This window comes from Cottoperca gobio, chromosome 18, assembly GCF_900634415.1.
Source record: "Cottoperca gobio chromosome 18, fCotGob3.1, whole genome shotgun sequence".
Classification (NCBI taxonomy): Eukaryota; Metazoa; Chordata; class Actinopteri; order Perciformes; family Bovichtidae; genus Cottoperca; species Cottoperca gobio.
The window spans coordinates 3,877,340-3,887,925 of record NC_041372.1 but is presented as its reverse complement, the minus strand read 5'-3'; the positions used below and the strand labels follow the sequence as shown (position 1 = coordinate 3,887,925).

The window sequence follows — 10,586 nt, the reverse complement described above, 5'->3', positions numbered from 1 at the left end:
GTTCACATGTGCCTGCAGTTCATGACTAACAACTGATTTTCCTTCAGGCTGATCTGCACTGTCCAAACTGAACTCTTCTAATGAGCCGCGAGTGAGGTGAGAACAGACGTTATTAAGACTGTATTCAGTAGTTTGGGTATAAACGTGATGATTACAATTAATGACAAGCATATGCCTGATTTCAGTGATGTCATCTTTTAATCTGATCACCCTGAGTTGAGCTGGTTATAATGTTTTATTCCCTAAGCAGCTGATTTACACTGTGTTTCTCTTCTAGGTGAAGGCTTGTTGTGCAGGACGTCCTGGAGTCTCACGGTAAGTTCCTATTACTCGTTGTTTTAATGCACATGTCCTTCTATAATGCAGTTACAATGATGATGAACTTAGCTCACTTTGAACCGATGTGAAACGACACGAACAACTGAGCAACTGCATTACTTTCAGCTTCAAGTCTGGAATGAACTTTAGTTAAAAGTGTCTCCAGCGTGTAGTAACTGTGTTCTGTTACAGGTTCATGACCGAGGCTTCACTCGTGCTGCTGAAGTCCATGGTGCTGCTGAAGTCAAAGGTAAGCTCGTGTCTCTGGAGACTCAAACAATTGTCCTAATTCCCAGACCTGCTGAAAATGATGAGATATATTTGGAATCTCGTTCGTCTGAATTGCTGTTGAGAAATCTAAATCTGACATCAGTAAAAGTCAACTGATGTTATCACATGTTCACCGGTTAGAGCTCGGCCCTAACTGTATGTCGTCTGCAGGTACCTGGCTCTTGGAGATGCTGCCAACTTAACGACAGGTGCTTGTCCAGGTGAGCACTTTAGGTTTTATTGTCAGCGTGGTGGTAATAAACTCCCAGTCTGACTGAAACGGTTTCCTTAATGATGACACCTGCACATGTCTTACGCCTTGGTTCAATGCCAGAACCTGAAAAGGTGAACCCACTGGTGTTACCTTGGCAATAAGGGGATGACCTGTTGGGGTTACCAACAGTCTGAATGGAAACGTAACACTAATTTGACAAACGCTTAAAAGTTTAGAGCCGGTGAGATGTTGGTGTCTAATGCATTTCATCAAACTGATCTCGTTGCTGCACCAGCATGAAGGTTAATGACTGTTTCTGTTTTCTAAAGGTCAATGCTGAACTGGGGTCATCAAGACGGACCGAGCCAATGAGATGATGTAGGTAGTTTGTCAACGCAGTGATTTTTACTTGAGACGACTACTGTTTCCTTGAATTCTTGAACTGGCTGCCTCCACTAGTTATGAGGGGTGGTGTGAATTCTTTAGCGCAGCACTAATTTACTGCCAAGAATTATTGGATTCTTTGCTCACTTGTGGCGCAATGTGAGAAACTTCAAGAATTCAAGCCAGTGTGAACAATATACAAATGTTAGTTAAGTGTTGTAGAAGTGATGAGTTTCTAATTACCGCCCCAGTCTGAAGATTCATGACTGATTGGTTTCCTCTGATTAAACACAAATAAATGGTGGTTATTTAACATTAATGCAATTTGCGTCACTAACCTTTGACATTGACTTGTTGCAGGGTTGTTTCTGACTGCAGTGTGAGGAACGGCTCGGACGTCGAGCACTGATGCAGAGTCTGGCTGCGGTGCTTGTTGGTGAGTATTTTACAAATACTTTGAATACAGATCTGAGGCGTAAATGTCGGATTCTGGAAGTGATGAGTTTCTAATTACCGCCCCAGTCTGAAGATTCATGACTGATTGGTTTCCTCTGATCAAAAGACTAAATGCTTTAGGGTCCTTATTTTATAGTTTACTCTTTTGACCAGTCTTGTGTTTATTTCAGATTCCTGATGCTGTGGGGTTCATGGTAAGAATTTAAACAACTTTTAAAACAATAAGTTAGACGTGATGAGTTTCTAATTACCGCCCCAGTCTGAAGATTCATGACTGATTGGTTTCCTCTGATCATAACTTAAAAGAATTGTTGTGTAATGTCCTTTTTGCCAGCAGTTTCTAAGCTCTTGTCTGTCTCTACATATTGCAGGACTCCATCAACAACATCCAGCTGCCATCTTGGACTGCAACACGACTGCTGCATTTAATTTGTTAAGACTTTGGATTTCCAGAACCTGATGTATTCAAATAAAGTTCAGTAAATCTCATCTTGTGTGGTCTAATACTAGAGTACCCAAACACACAAATTGACAGCAGCGATAAAGTAGTTGTGGGTGACAGGTTATAAGTACAACATACAATTCAATGCAGCTAAAAAGGACAACAGTCTGCTTGGTAATATTAACCATAGCACAGAAATGTGTTTTTTGGTCAGACTTTAAATAAATTAAGGATATCTGGGACGGTAATCTTTGTATATGCAAAGAAAGTGCCACATTTTTAATTTCTCAGAATAGCCTCTCAATATATATATATTGGCTTTTTTTTTTCAAGCTGTAAATTGAACATTTTATCCAGTGTGGGAAGGTGATGTTGGTTTCTATCAGTATTAGATGTTTAGCCAATAGTGTTACTTAAGCTATCAGATCAGCTTGGCCAAAACATTCACAGGTTTGTTAGACATTTTTCTCGGTCTATATTGTCAGACTTTGGAACCCAGAGATGAGGTATGCGCACATGCAAGAATATTCCCCCAAAGATCATCAGATATCTCGCCCCAAATCCTCCTCCCAGAGGTCAGATAAAGTCTGGAGGCATGATGAAATCATCATGCACATTGGGGAACTGGGCATATTTATTGCAAACATGATATATGAATTTGCAGGTATCTAAAAAATGTTTAGGAAGAGGGAACAATTCTAAGCTGTTGAAAAGATGCAAATGTATTCTCAACACATAGATCCTTGATTCGTTTAATGCCGAGGTTGGACCATATGCAAAATGCGCCATCCGATATGGAGGAGAAACATGGGTTGCAACTAGTGGAGAAGATGTAGAACAAGCTTGCAAACCAAAGTGGTTCCAAATCTTTAAGGATGTTTTAACAATTATATTTCTAACACGGGAGGAGGGGATGTTGCAGTGTACAAGAGATGTCAGTGATACAGGTTTAGAGGAAAGAAATTCCATAGCCAACCAAGCAGGAGGGGAACGTATCAGATCTGAGCCAATACTGCAAGATCCTAATGTTGGAGGTCCAGCAGTAAAAGTTTGGCAAAGCCATCCCTCCAAGAGACTTTGGTCTCTGTAAAAAGTCCTTACATAATCTTGGAGGTTTTTTGTTCCAAATAAACTCTAAAATTCACCGAGTTGCTCCTGGCAGCTAAATTTAGAGGGGGCATTGACAAAGTCTTGTTGCATATGTGCTAAACAAGGTGGACAATTGTTCTTAAAGAGATTGTTTAATTTTTTTGTAACTTGAATTCCAAGATATGTAAAATTATATGGAGATATTTTTAATGGGATTTTATGTAAAGGGTATTTAGATGCGCTTGCATTTACAGGAAATAATTCACTTTTACCAACATGTTTGTAATATAAGCTTTATTTGTATAGCACCTTTCATAAAAGAATTGCAGCCCAAAGTGCTTCACAGCAAAAACATAGTACAAGATTAGACAGAATAAGAGCATTTACAGTACAATAATCAGTGTTGATGTACATGAGTGTTAAGTAGCATTACAAATAGCAGATAAAATTGAAAAAATTAAATAAAATAGTATAAAATAACATTGGAATTCATGCCTAGTTTTCCTATATGTGCCGTACTTAACGACCCTCCTGAAATCACATTCATCACACCATTCTTGTAAATTTTTTAAACTATCAGAGCCATATTTTGAAAGCATGAGATCAACAATGGGCCCCTGTGGCCCTTCAACTGGTTTACTCTCTTTGCTACCTGTTCTTGGTAGTCTTCCCGTTTCATAAACAAACCCCAGTTTGTTAAGTTTTGCGAAATATATCAGTTAAAGCCAGTTTTTCTCCAATACACATTTATCAGAGAAACTTCCTCTTGTTCCCGTGGTAACACAGTCTATTTGATCTCAGGCTTTTCAAAAATACACACTCTGAAATTGATCTCAGTTACCTTTACACATTCAATGTTAAACCAGGCATAGCAAAAATTAACAGTACAGAATGAAATCCTTTAAATTAGTTTAAAGTGGCATAGAGTAGCAGCATTAATAAAAATATCACTATTAAAAGGCTAAAGTAAAGAGATATAAAATATCACCATTAAAATGCTAAAGTAAAAAGATATAAAATATCACTATTAAAAGGCTAAAGTAAAAAGATATAAAATATCACTATTAAAAGGCTAAAGTGAAGAGATATAAAATATCACTATTAAAAGGCTAAAGTAAAGAGATATAAAATATCACTATTAAAAGGCTAAAGTAAAGAGATATAAAATATCACTATTAAAAGGCTAAAGTAAAGAGATATAAAATATCACTATTAAAAGGCTAAAGTAAAGAGATATAAAATATCACTATTAAAAGGCTAAAGTAAAGAGATATAAAATATCACCCTTAAAAGGCTAAAGTAAAAATATATAAAATATCACTATTAAAAGGCTAAAGTGAAGAGATATAAAATATCACCATTAAAAGGCTAAAGTAAAGAGATATAAAATATCACCATTAAAATGCTAAAGTAAAAAGATATAAAATATCACTATTAAAAGGCTAAAGTAAAAAGATATAAAATATCACTATTAAAAGGCTAAAGTAAAGAGATATAAAATATACCTATTAAAAGGCTAAAGTAAAGAGATATAAAATATCACCCTTAAAAGGCTAAAGTAAAAATATATAAAATATCACTATTAAAAGGCTAAAGTGAAGAGATATGTTTTTAGCTTACTTTTGAAGATATTGAGCGAGCTTGCCTCCCTAATGTCTGCAGGTAAAGTGTTCCATAGCTTTGGTGCATAATTGCAAAAGGCTGCATCCCCAATTTTCTTTTGGGTGTTTCTGGGAACGTTTAATAAACCAGTAGTGGATGATCGTAATGTTCCTGGGGCACATGGTTTATTAGAGAGTTGGCAGTGTAACTTGGTGCGGTTCCGTTTAGGGCTTCACTGCAGCGTTTTGGATGAGCTGAAGTCTCTCCGTTGTTTTTTTGGGAGGTCGGTAAAGAGTACATTACAGTAATCGAGTCTGCTTGAGATAAAAGCATGGATTAGTTTTTCAGCATCCTTTTGATTTATAAATTGTCTGATTCTAACTATATTTATAAGGTGGAAGAATGATGTTTTTGTCACCTTGTTTATGTGGGATTTAAAGCTTAGATCTGAGTCTATGATAACACCAAGACTTGTGACTTCAGGTTTAATCAAAGGAGTAAGTTTCCCCATGTTATTCAGCATCATCTCTCTTTTTGTTACAGGACCTACTAGTAGGATTTCAGTTTTGCTCTCATTTCATTTTAAGAAATTATTGCTCATCCATTTATTTATTGCTGACAGACAGGTGGTGGTGATGGAGTTAATAGCTGTATTATTATTTGGTTTAGCAGAGATGTACAGTTGTGTGTCATCTGCGTAGCTATGGAAGCACACATTGTGTTCTCTAATGATGTCCCCCAGTGGTAGCATGTATAGGGAGAACAGTAATGGACCGAGGCAGCTCCCTTGTGGATATATATTTATAGCCTGATATGAAACTGAATGAGTCCAGTGTGGCAAGTTAACATTAAAATATCTTAAACTTGTGTTGATCACACACCTTATTTCAGCACTCTAACTGTGTGTGTGTGTGTGTGTCCTCCAGCAGCAGTGCACTGAGCTCCTGCCTGAGACATTACTCAGACACCTTCAAGTTTTACATTACATTTTACAGCAAAATTGTTTTAATTAATTTCCCCCTCATTAATCTACACTCGATACTCCATAATGACAAAGTGATAACAGAATGTTATAAATGTTTGCAAATGTATAAAATAAAAATATCACATGCACATAAGTATTCAGACCCTTTGCAGTGACACTTGTAATGAAGCTCAGGAGCTTCTGATCTCTATCGATCCTCGTTGAGATGTTCCTACACCTTGATTGGAGTCCACCTGTGGTTAATTACATTGATTGGACAAGATTTGTAAAGACACACACCTGTCTATATAAGCTCCCACAGGTCACAATGTATTTCTGAGTAAAAACCAAACCAGGAGGTCAAAGGAAGCCTGTGGAGCTCAGAGACAGGAGTGTGTCGAGGCACAGAGCTGGGGAAGAATACAAACCAATGTCTGTTGCATTAAAGATTCCCAAGAACACCGTGGCCTCCATCATTCTGACATGGGAGAAGTTCGGAACAACAAAGACACTTCTTAGAGCCGGTGGCCCGTCCAAACTGAACAATCTGGGGAGAAGAGGTGACCAAGAACCCGATGCCAGACTGAAGCCACTGCTCAGTGCAAAACACATGACAACCTGCTCCAGAGCACTCTGGACCTCAGACTGGGCCGATGTTTCACCCTCCAACAAGACGAGGATCCTAAGCACACGGCCGAAACAACGCAGGAGTGGTTTAGGGAGAACTCTGTGAATGTCCTTGAGTGGCCCAGCCAGAGCCCGGACTTGAACCCAATCCAACATCTCTGGAGAGAACTGAAAGTGGCCGTCCATCGGCGATCCCCATCCAGCCTGACAGAGCTCGAGAGGATCTGCAGAGAAGAATGGGAGAAAATCCCCAAATCCAGATGTGCAAAGCTTGTTGCATCGTAGCCAAGAAGACTTGAGGCTGTTAATGCTGCAAAAGGTGCTTCAACTAAGTCCTGAGTGACAGCTCTGAATACTTCTGTCAATGTGAAACTTCAGTTTCTGTTCATTTGGAAACATTTCTGTTATCTGTCATTATGGAGTATCGAGTGTAGATTAATGAGTGGGAAATTAATTAAAACAATTATAGCATAATGCTGAAACATACCAACATATGTTGGAGAGATGGTGCTCACATCTTCCCCATTAAACTTCTTCAGGGTGGTCTTCTTCCCCGCGTTGTTCAGACCTCTGCACGAGCAGGTTAAAGAAGAAACTCTCACACCTCACTGTTAAATATCAGTAATTCATTAATGAGCCTAACTGTCTCATTCACCCACATGGAGGTAACTCAGTGGTAGCATGATGCAGCGCTAAACAAACGTCACAACTGTTATCCTGTTTAGTCTAACCACACACGTACAACTGTCCACAGCTCATGTTGATGACACAAACAAAGTTAAAATAATATCTACCAGAGAGGACTTCTTATCTGCACTCTGCTAAAGGAATCGTTTTGTTTTCCAGATGGTGAATAAAGACACGGACTGCAGCAAAGGTAACTTCCCCCACACCACGAGGACATGCTGTGTGTCTGATGGTGTAACACGGAGCCTCGTGCTACAGTGATGTTCAGCTTGAACTCTCTAACTGATCTTTCTGAGGAAACTCAACTTCTGAGTAGCATGATTATATACAAGTGTGCACATGTTGAATTGACTTAAACCTATAAAATGTTTTTGTAACTTCTTTTGAGAAGCTAAACTTTCTATCTTGCATGACAAACTACTTAAATAATTATCAAACTAATAAAACTCCAAACTAATGTGTTAGAGAAACCGAAAGGTTATTAACTACTATAAAGGCCCGTGTGTAAATCTGAACTTTTCCTTTCCAGCTGTTGGAGGCAAATCAAAGATGAAGAACAAGGATGAAGGACTTTGACAGGTGAGCTTGACTGAAGGAAAAGAAGCTTCAAATACCACAAGGCCATAACTGATGAATTTTCAAACAAGACAAGCATATGTCTGATTTTTACTGATGCTAGTTATTAATCTGATCAGCCCTTTAAACGTTGAAGTTCACATGTACCTGCAGTTCATGACTAACAACTGATTTTCCTTCAGGCTGATCTGCACTGTCCAAACTGAACTCTTCTAATGAGCTGCGAGTGAGGTGAGAACAGACGTTATTAAGACTGTATTCAGTAGTTTGGGTATAAACGTGATGATTACAATTAATGACAAGCATATGCCTGATTTCAGTGATGTCATCTTTTAATCTGATCACCCTGAGTTGAGCTGGTTATAATGTTTTATTCCCTAAGCAGCTGATTTACACTGTTTCTCTTCTAGGTGAAGGCTTGTTGTGCAGGACGTCCTGGAGTCTCACGGTAAGTTCCTATTACTCGTTGTTTTAATGCACATGTCCTTCTATAATGCAGTTACAATGATGATGAACTTAGCTCACTTTGAACCGATGTGAAACGACACGAACAACTGAGCAACTGCATTACTTTCAGCTTCAAGTCTGGAATGAACTTTAGTTGAAAGTGTCTCCAGCGTGTAGTAACTGTGTTCTGTTACAGGTTCATGACCGAGGCTTCACTCGTGCTGCTGAAGTCCAAGGTGCTGCTGAAGTCAAAGGTAAGCTCGTGTCTCTGGAGACTCAAACAATTGTCTTAATTCCCAGACCTGCTGAAAATGATGAGATATATTTGGAATCTCGTTCGTCTGAATTGCTGTTGAGAAATCTAAATCTGACATCAGTAAAAGTCAACTGATGTTATCACATGTTCACCGGTTAGAGCTCGGCCCTAACTGTATGTCGTCTACAGGTACCTGGCTCTTGGAGATGCTGCCAACTTAACGACAGGTGCTTGTCCAGGTGAGCACTTTAGGTTTTATTGTCAGCGTGGCGGTAATAAACTCCCAGTCTGACTGAAACGGTTTCCTTAATGACACCTGCACATGTCTTGCGCCTTGGTTCAATAAGGGGAAGACCTGTTGGGGGTACCAACAGTCTGGATGGAAACGTAATGTTTAAAAGAAGTCTAGAGCCGGTGAGATGTTGGTGCTGAATCCTACATTTACACAGCTTTAGTAAAACTGTCAAAGGCATAATAAAAATGTGGGCAGGAAACTGCACACAAGCATTTTGGTGCTTTCTGGACATGTACTGCACATTAACTGACAACTTTTGCTGCAATCTTGCTAACTATCTTAACTATTGTCTCACAGGACTTGGTCCGTCTTGCTGCCTTCACTTGTTGGTGAGTATTTTAAAGACATGGCTTGACTTTGAATACAGATCTGAGACATAACTTTTATTGTCTAGAAGTGATGAGTTTCTAATTACCGCCCCAGTCTGAAGATCCATGACTGATGGGTTTCCTCTGATCATATCTGTTAAACATTGTTGCAGTGTTGTCTTTGCCAGCAGTTTCTAAGATCTTGTCTGTCTCTGCAGAATACAGGACGCCATCAACATCCAGCTGCCACCTTGGACTGCAACACGACTGCATTTAATTTGTTAAGATGTCACTTTGGATTTTCAATTAAAGTTCAGTAAATCTTTTATGTGTAATACTTGAGTACTAGTATTGTATGAAGTTAATGTGTTAGCTCCTTAACTTTTAATAACTCTAGGAAAGGGAACAGTGTAGTAACATTAGGTCTTCATGTGTGTTGGTGTACTGTCGGTAGTCAATAGTAACTGGCTAGCTACAGAACGGCTAACGTTCACTATGGAAAACAATTGTAAGCAGGAAAGGGTGAATAGCTATTCTAACTATCATAATCTGGCAATGTTCATTGATCAGATGGATATAAGAGTCCTAAGGAAAGGTGCAGCTCTGCCACAGGGAAGCAGCAGCAAAGAACAAGTGATAGTGGAGCCAACAGTGTGATGGAGGTTAGTTCAGGTTGAGGAGTAAATGAGCAATGTTTGGATTAAATTCCTGTAATAGGCCACAGTACTGTAAATAAATAATTAATGAAAACACACAGCCCGAAGTTCCAGAGAATAATGCAATTTAACACCCACTGACAGTGAACACACTTACACCAGACATGTCACCCGTTTGCATTTTGAACATGACGTTTGGATGTCATGAAATTTACTTTAGTGTCTTGATCAGGTAATAAATCATTGTTTAAACTTATTTTAAAGGGTCATGCAGATATGTTTCATATTAGTGTTGAGAGTTGTGCCCCCTCCCCTTACCAAGACTACAAAGTTCTATTAGATCTAGCATTTTAATTAGCTCTCAAAGTGCACCAGATGCAAACTATTCACTTTAAAATGTTAGTCTGCCCAGGGGAGCATGCCCCCAGACCCCCCCTAGAGGATGTGAAGTCCACCCTACTCCTAAGACATGACTAAGGACAGGTATCGTGACTAATATATTGACGACGCAACCAGCACAAAACACTATGGGTGTGTAGCGGGTTTCCTCAGTGCAATACTCCCAGACTTACTTCTCCATCTAAGTTCCTTTAATGGTGATTGTACTACCATGCAGGTGCACACAGCTCCACTTCACCTCTGGGCTAAGCCCACCCAAACTTGAAAACCTAGCTACGCCCCTGGTTAGTGTGAATGCATTCTCCTTAATACAAACTGCCACTAACGGGCAAAGAGTTTATTAATCACTTTATGTACAAAAGTTCACAAATTGTCCTTCAGACTGAATCAAATATTGTAAAGAAACGTAAACTCACTCTTAAGCTAAAACTGTTAATATATTTTAGTTCAATGTGACGATTGCAGCTTTATCAAGTCTAAAAGGCCTCAGGTATTTGCATGGAGAACATTAGAGGGATGAGAGATGAAGCAAACTACATTGTGATTGTTTACAGTGAAACGTGTCCAGTAAACAGTGTTCTGAGTGGCTCAGGAGG

General features: G+C 39.0%; 2 long non-coding RNA genes and 9 other non-coding genes across 15 annotated transcripts in view; all 11 read left to right on the top strand.

Moving 5' to 3' along the window:
* LOC115023747 (uncharacterized) overlaps window positions 1-2,131 on the top strand; it is a 3,529-nt gene extending 1,398 nt beyond the window's left edge. For all 4 annotated transcript variants that reach the window (XR_003834038.1, XR_003834041.1, XR_003834040.1 and 1 more), the window contains 8 exons: window positions 48-96; window positions 278-315; window positions 511-568; window positions 760-809; window positions 1,132-1,180; window positions 1,547-1,622; window positions 1,813-1,836; window positions 2,014-2,131. This is a non-coding gene — a long non-coding RNA (uncharacterized LOC115023747). The remainder of the gene's footprint in view (window positions 1-47; window positions 97-277; window positions 316-510; window positions 569-759; window positions 810-1,131; window positions 1,181-1,546; window positions 1,623-1,812; window positions 1,837-2,013) is intronic.
* On the top strand, window positions 367-430 carry LOC115024092 (small nucleolar RNA SNORD29). Its single transcript, XR_003834082.1, has one exon. It is a non-coding gene; the product is annotated as a small nucleolar RNA SNORD29 (small nucleolar RNA).
* On the top strand, window positions 622-690 carry LOC115024096 (small nucleolar RNA SNORD30). The gene has a single exon (XR_003834086.1). It is a non-coding gene; the product is annotated as a small nucleolar RNA SNORD30 (small nucleolar RNA).
* LOC115024101 (small nucleolar RNA SNORD22) lies at window positions 875-1,001 on the top strand. The gene has a single exon (XR_003834091.1). It is a non-coding gene; the product is annotated as a small nucleolar RNA SNORD22 (small nucleolar RNA).
* Window positions 1,404-1,475, top strand: LOC115024097 (small nucleolar RNA SNORD31). Its single transcript, XR_003834087.1, has one exon. It is a non-coding gene; the product is annotated as a small nucleolar RNA SNORD31 (small nucleolar RNA).
* LOC115024098 (small nucleolar RNA SNORD31) lies at window positions 1,675-1,746 on the top strand. Its single transcript, XR_003834088.1, has one exon. It is a non-coding gene; the product is annotated as a small nucleolar RNA SNORD31 (small nucleolar RNA).
* On the top strand, window positions 1,869-1,940 carry LOC115024100 (small nucleolar RNA SNORD31). The gene has a single exon (XR_003834090.1). It is a non-coding gene; the product is annotated as a small nucleolar RNA SNORD31 (small nucleolar RNA).
* Window positions 2,132-6,087: 3,956 nt separating the features above from the next.
* On the top strand, window positions 6,088-9,270 carry LOC115023791 (uncharacterized). Of its 2 annotated transcripts, XR_003834044.1 has the most exons (10): window positions 6,088-6,685; window positions 7,213-7,243; window positions 7,583-7,632; window positions 7,812-7,860; window positions 8,040-8,077; window positions 8,273-8,330; window positions 8,522-8,571; window positions 8,680-8,746; window positions 8,925-8,956; window positions 9,154-9,270. It is a non-coding gene; the product is annotated as an uncharacterized LOC115023791 (long non-coding RNA). The 2 variants fall into 2 exon arrangements; XR_003834043.1 differs by lacking the exon at window positions 8,680-8,746.
* On the top strand, window positions 8,129-8,192 carry LOC115024090 (small nucleolar RNA SNORD29). Its single transcript, XR_003834081.1, has one exon. It is a non-coding gene; the product is annotated as a small nucleolar RNA SNORD29 (small nucleolar RNA).
* LOC115024095 (small nucleolar RNA SNORD30) lies at window positions 8,384-8,452 on the top strand. The gene has a single exon (XR_003834085.1). It is a non-coding gene; the product is annotated as a small nucleolar RNA SNORD30 (small nucleolar RNA).
* Window positions 9,014-9,089, top strand: LOC115024099 (small nucleolar RNA SNORD31). The gene has a single exon (XR_003834089.1). It is a non-coding gene; the product is annotated as a small nucleolar RNA SNORD31 (small nucleolar RNA).
* Window positions 9,271-10,586: the final 1,316 nt, after the last annotated feature.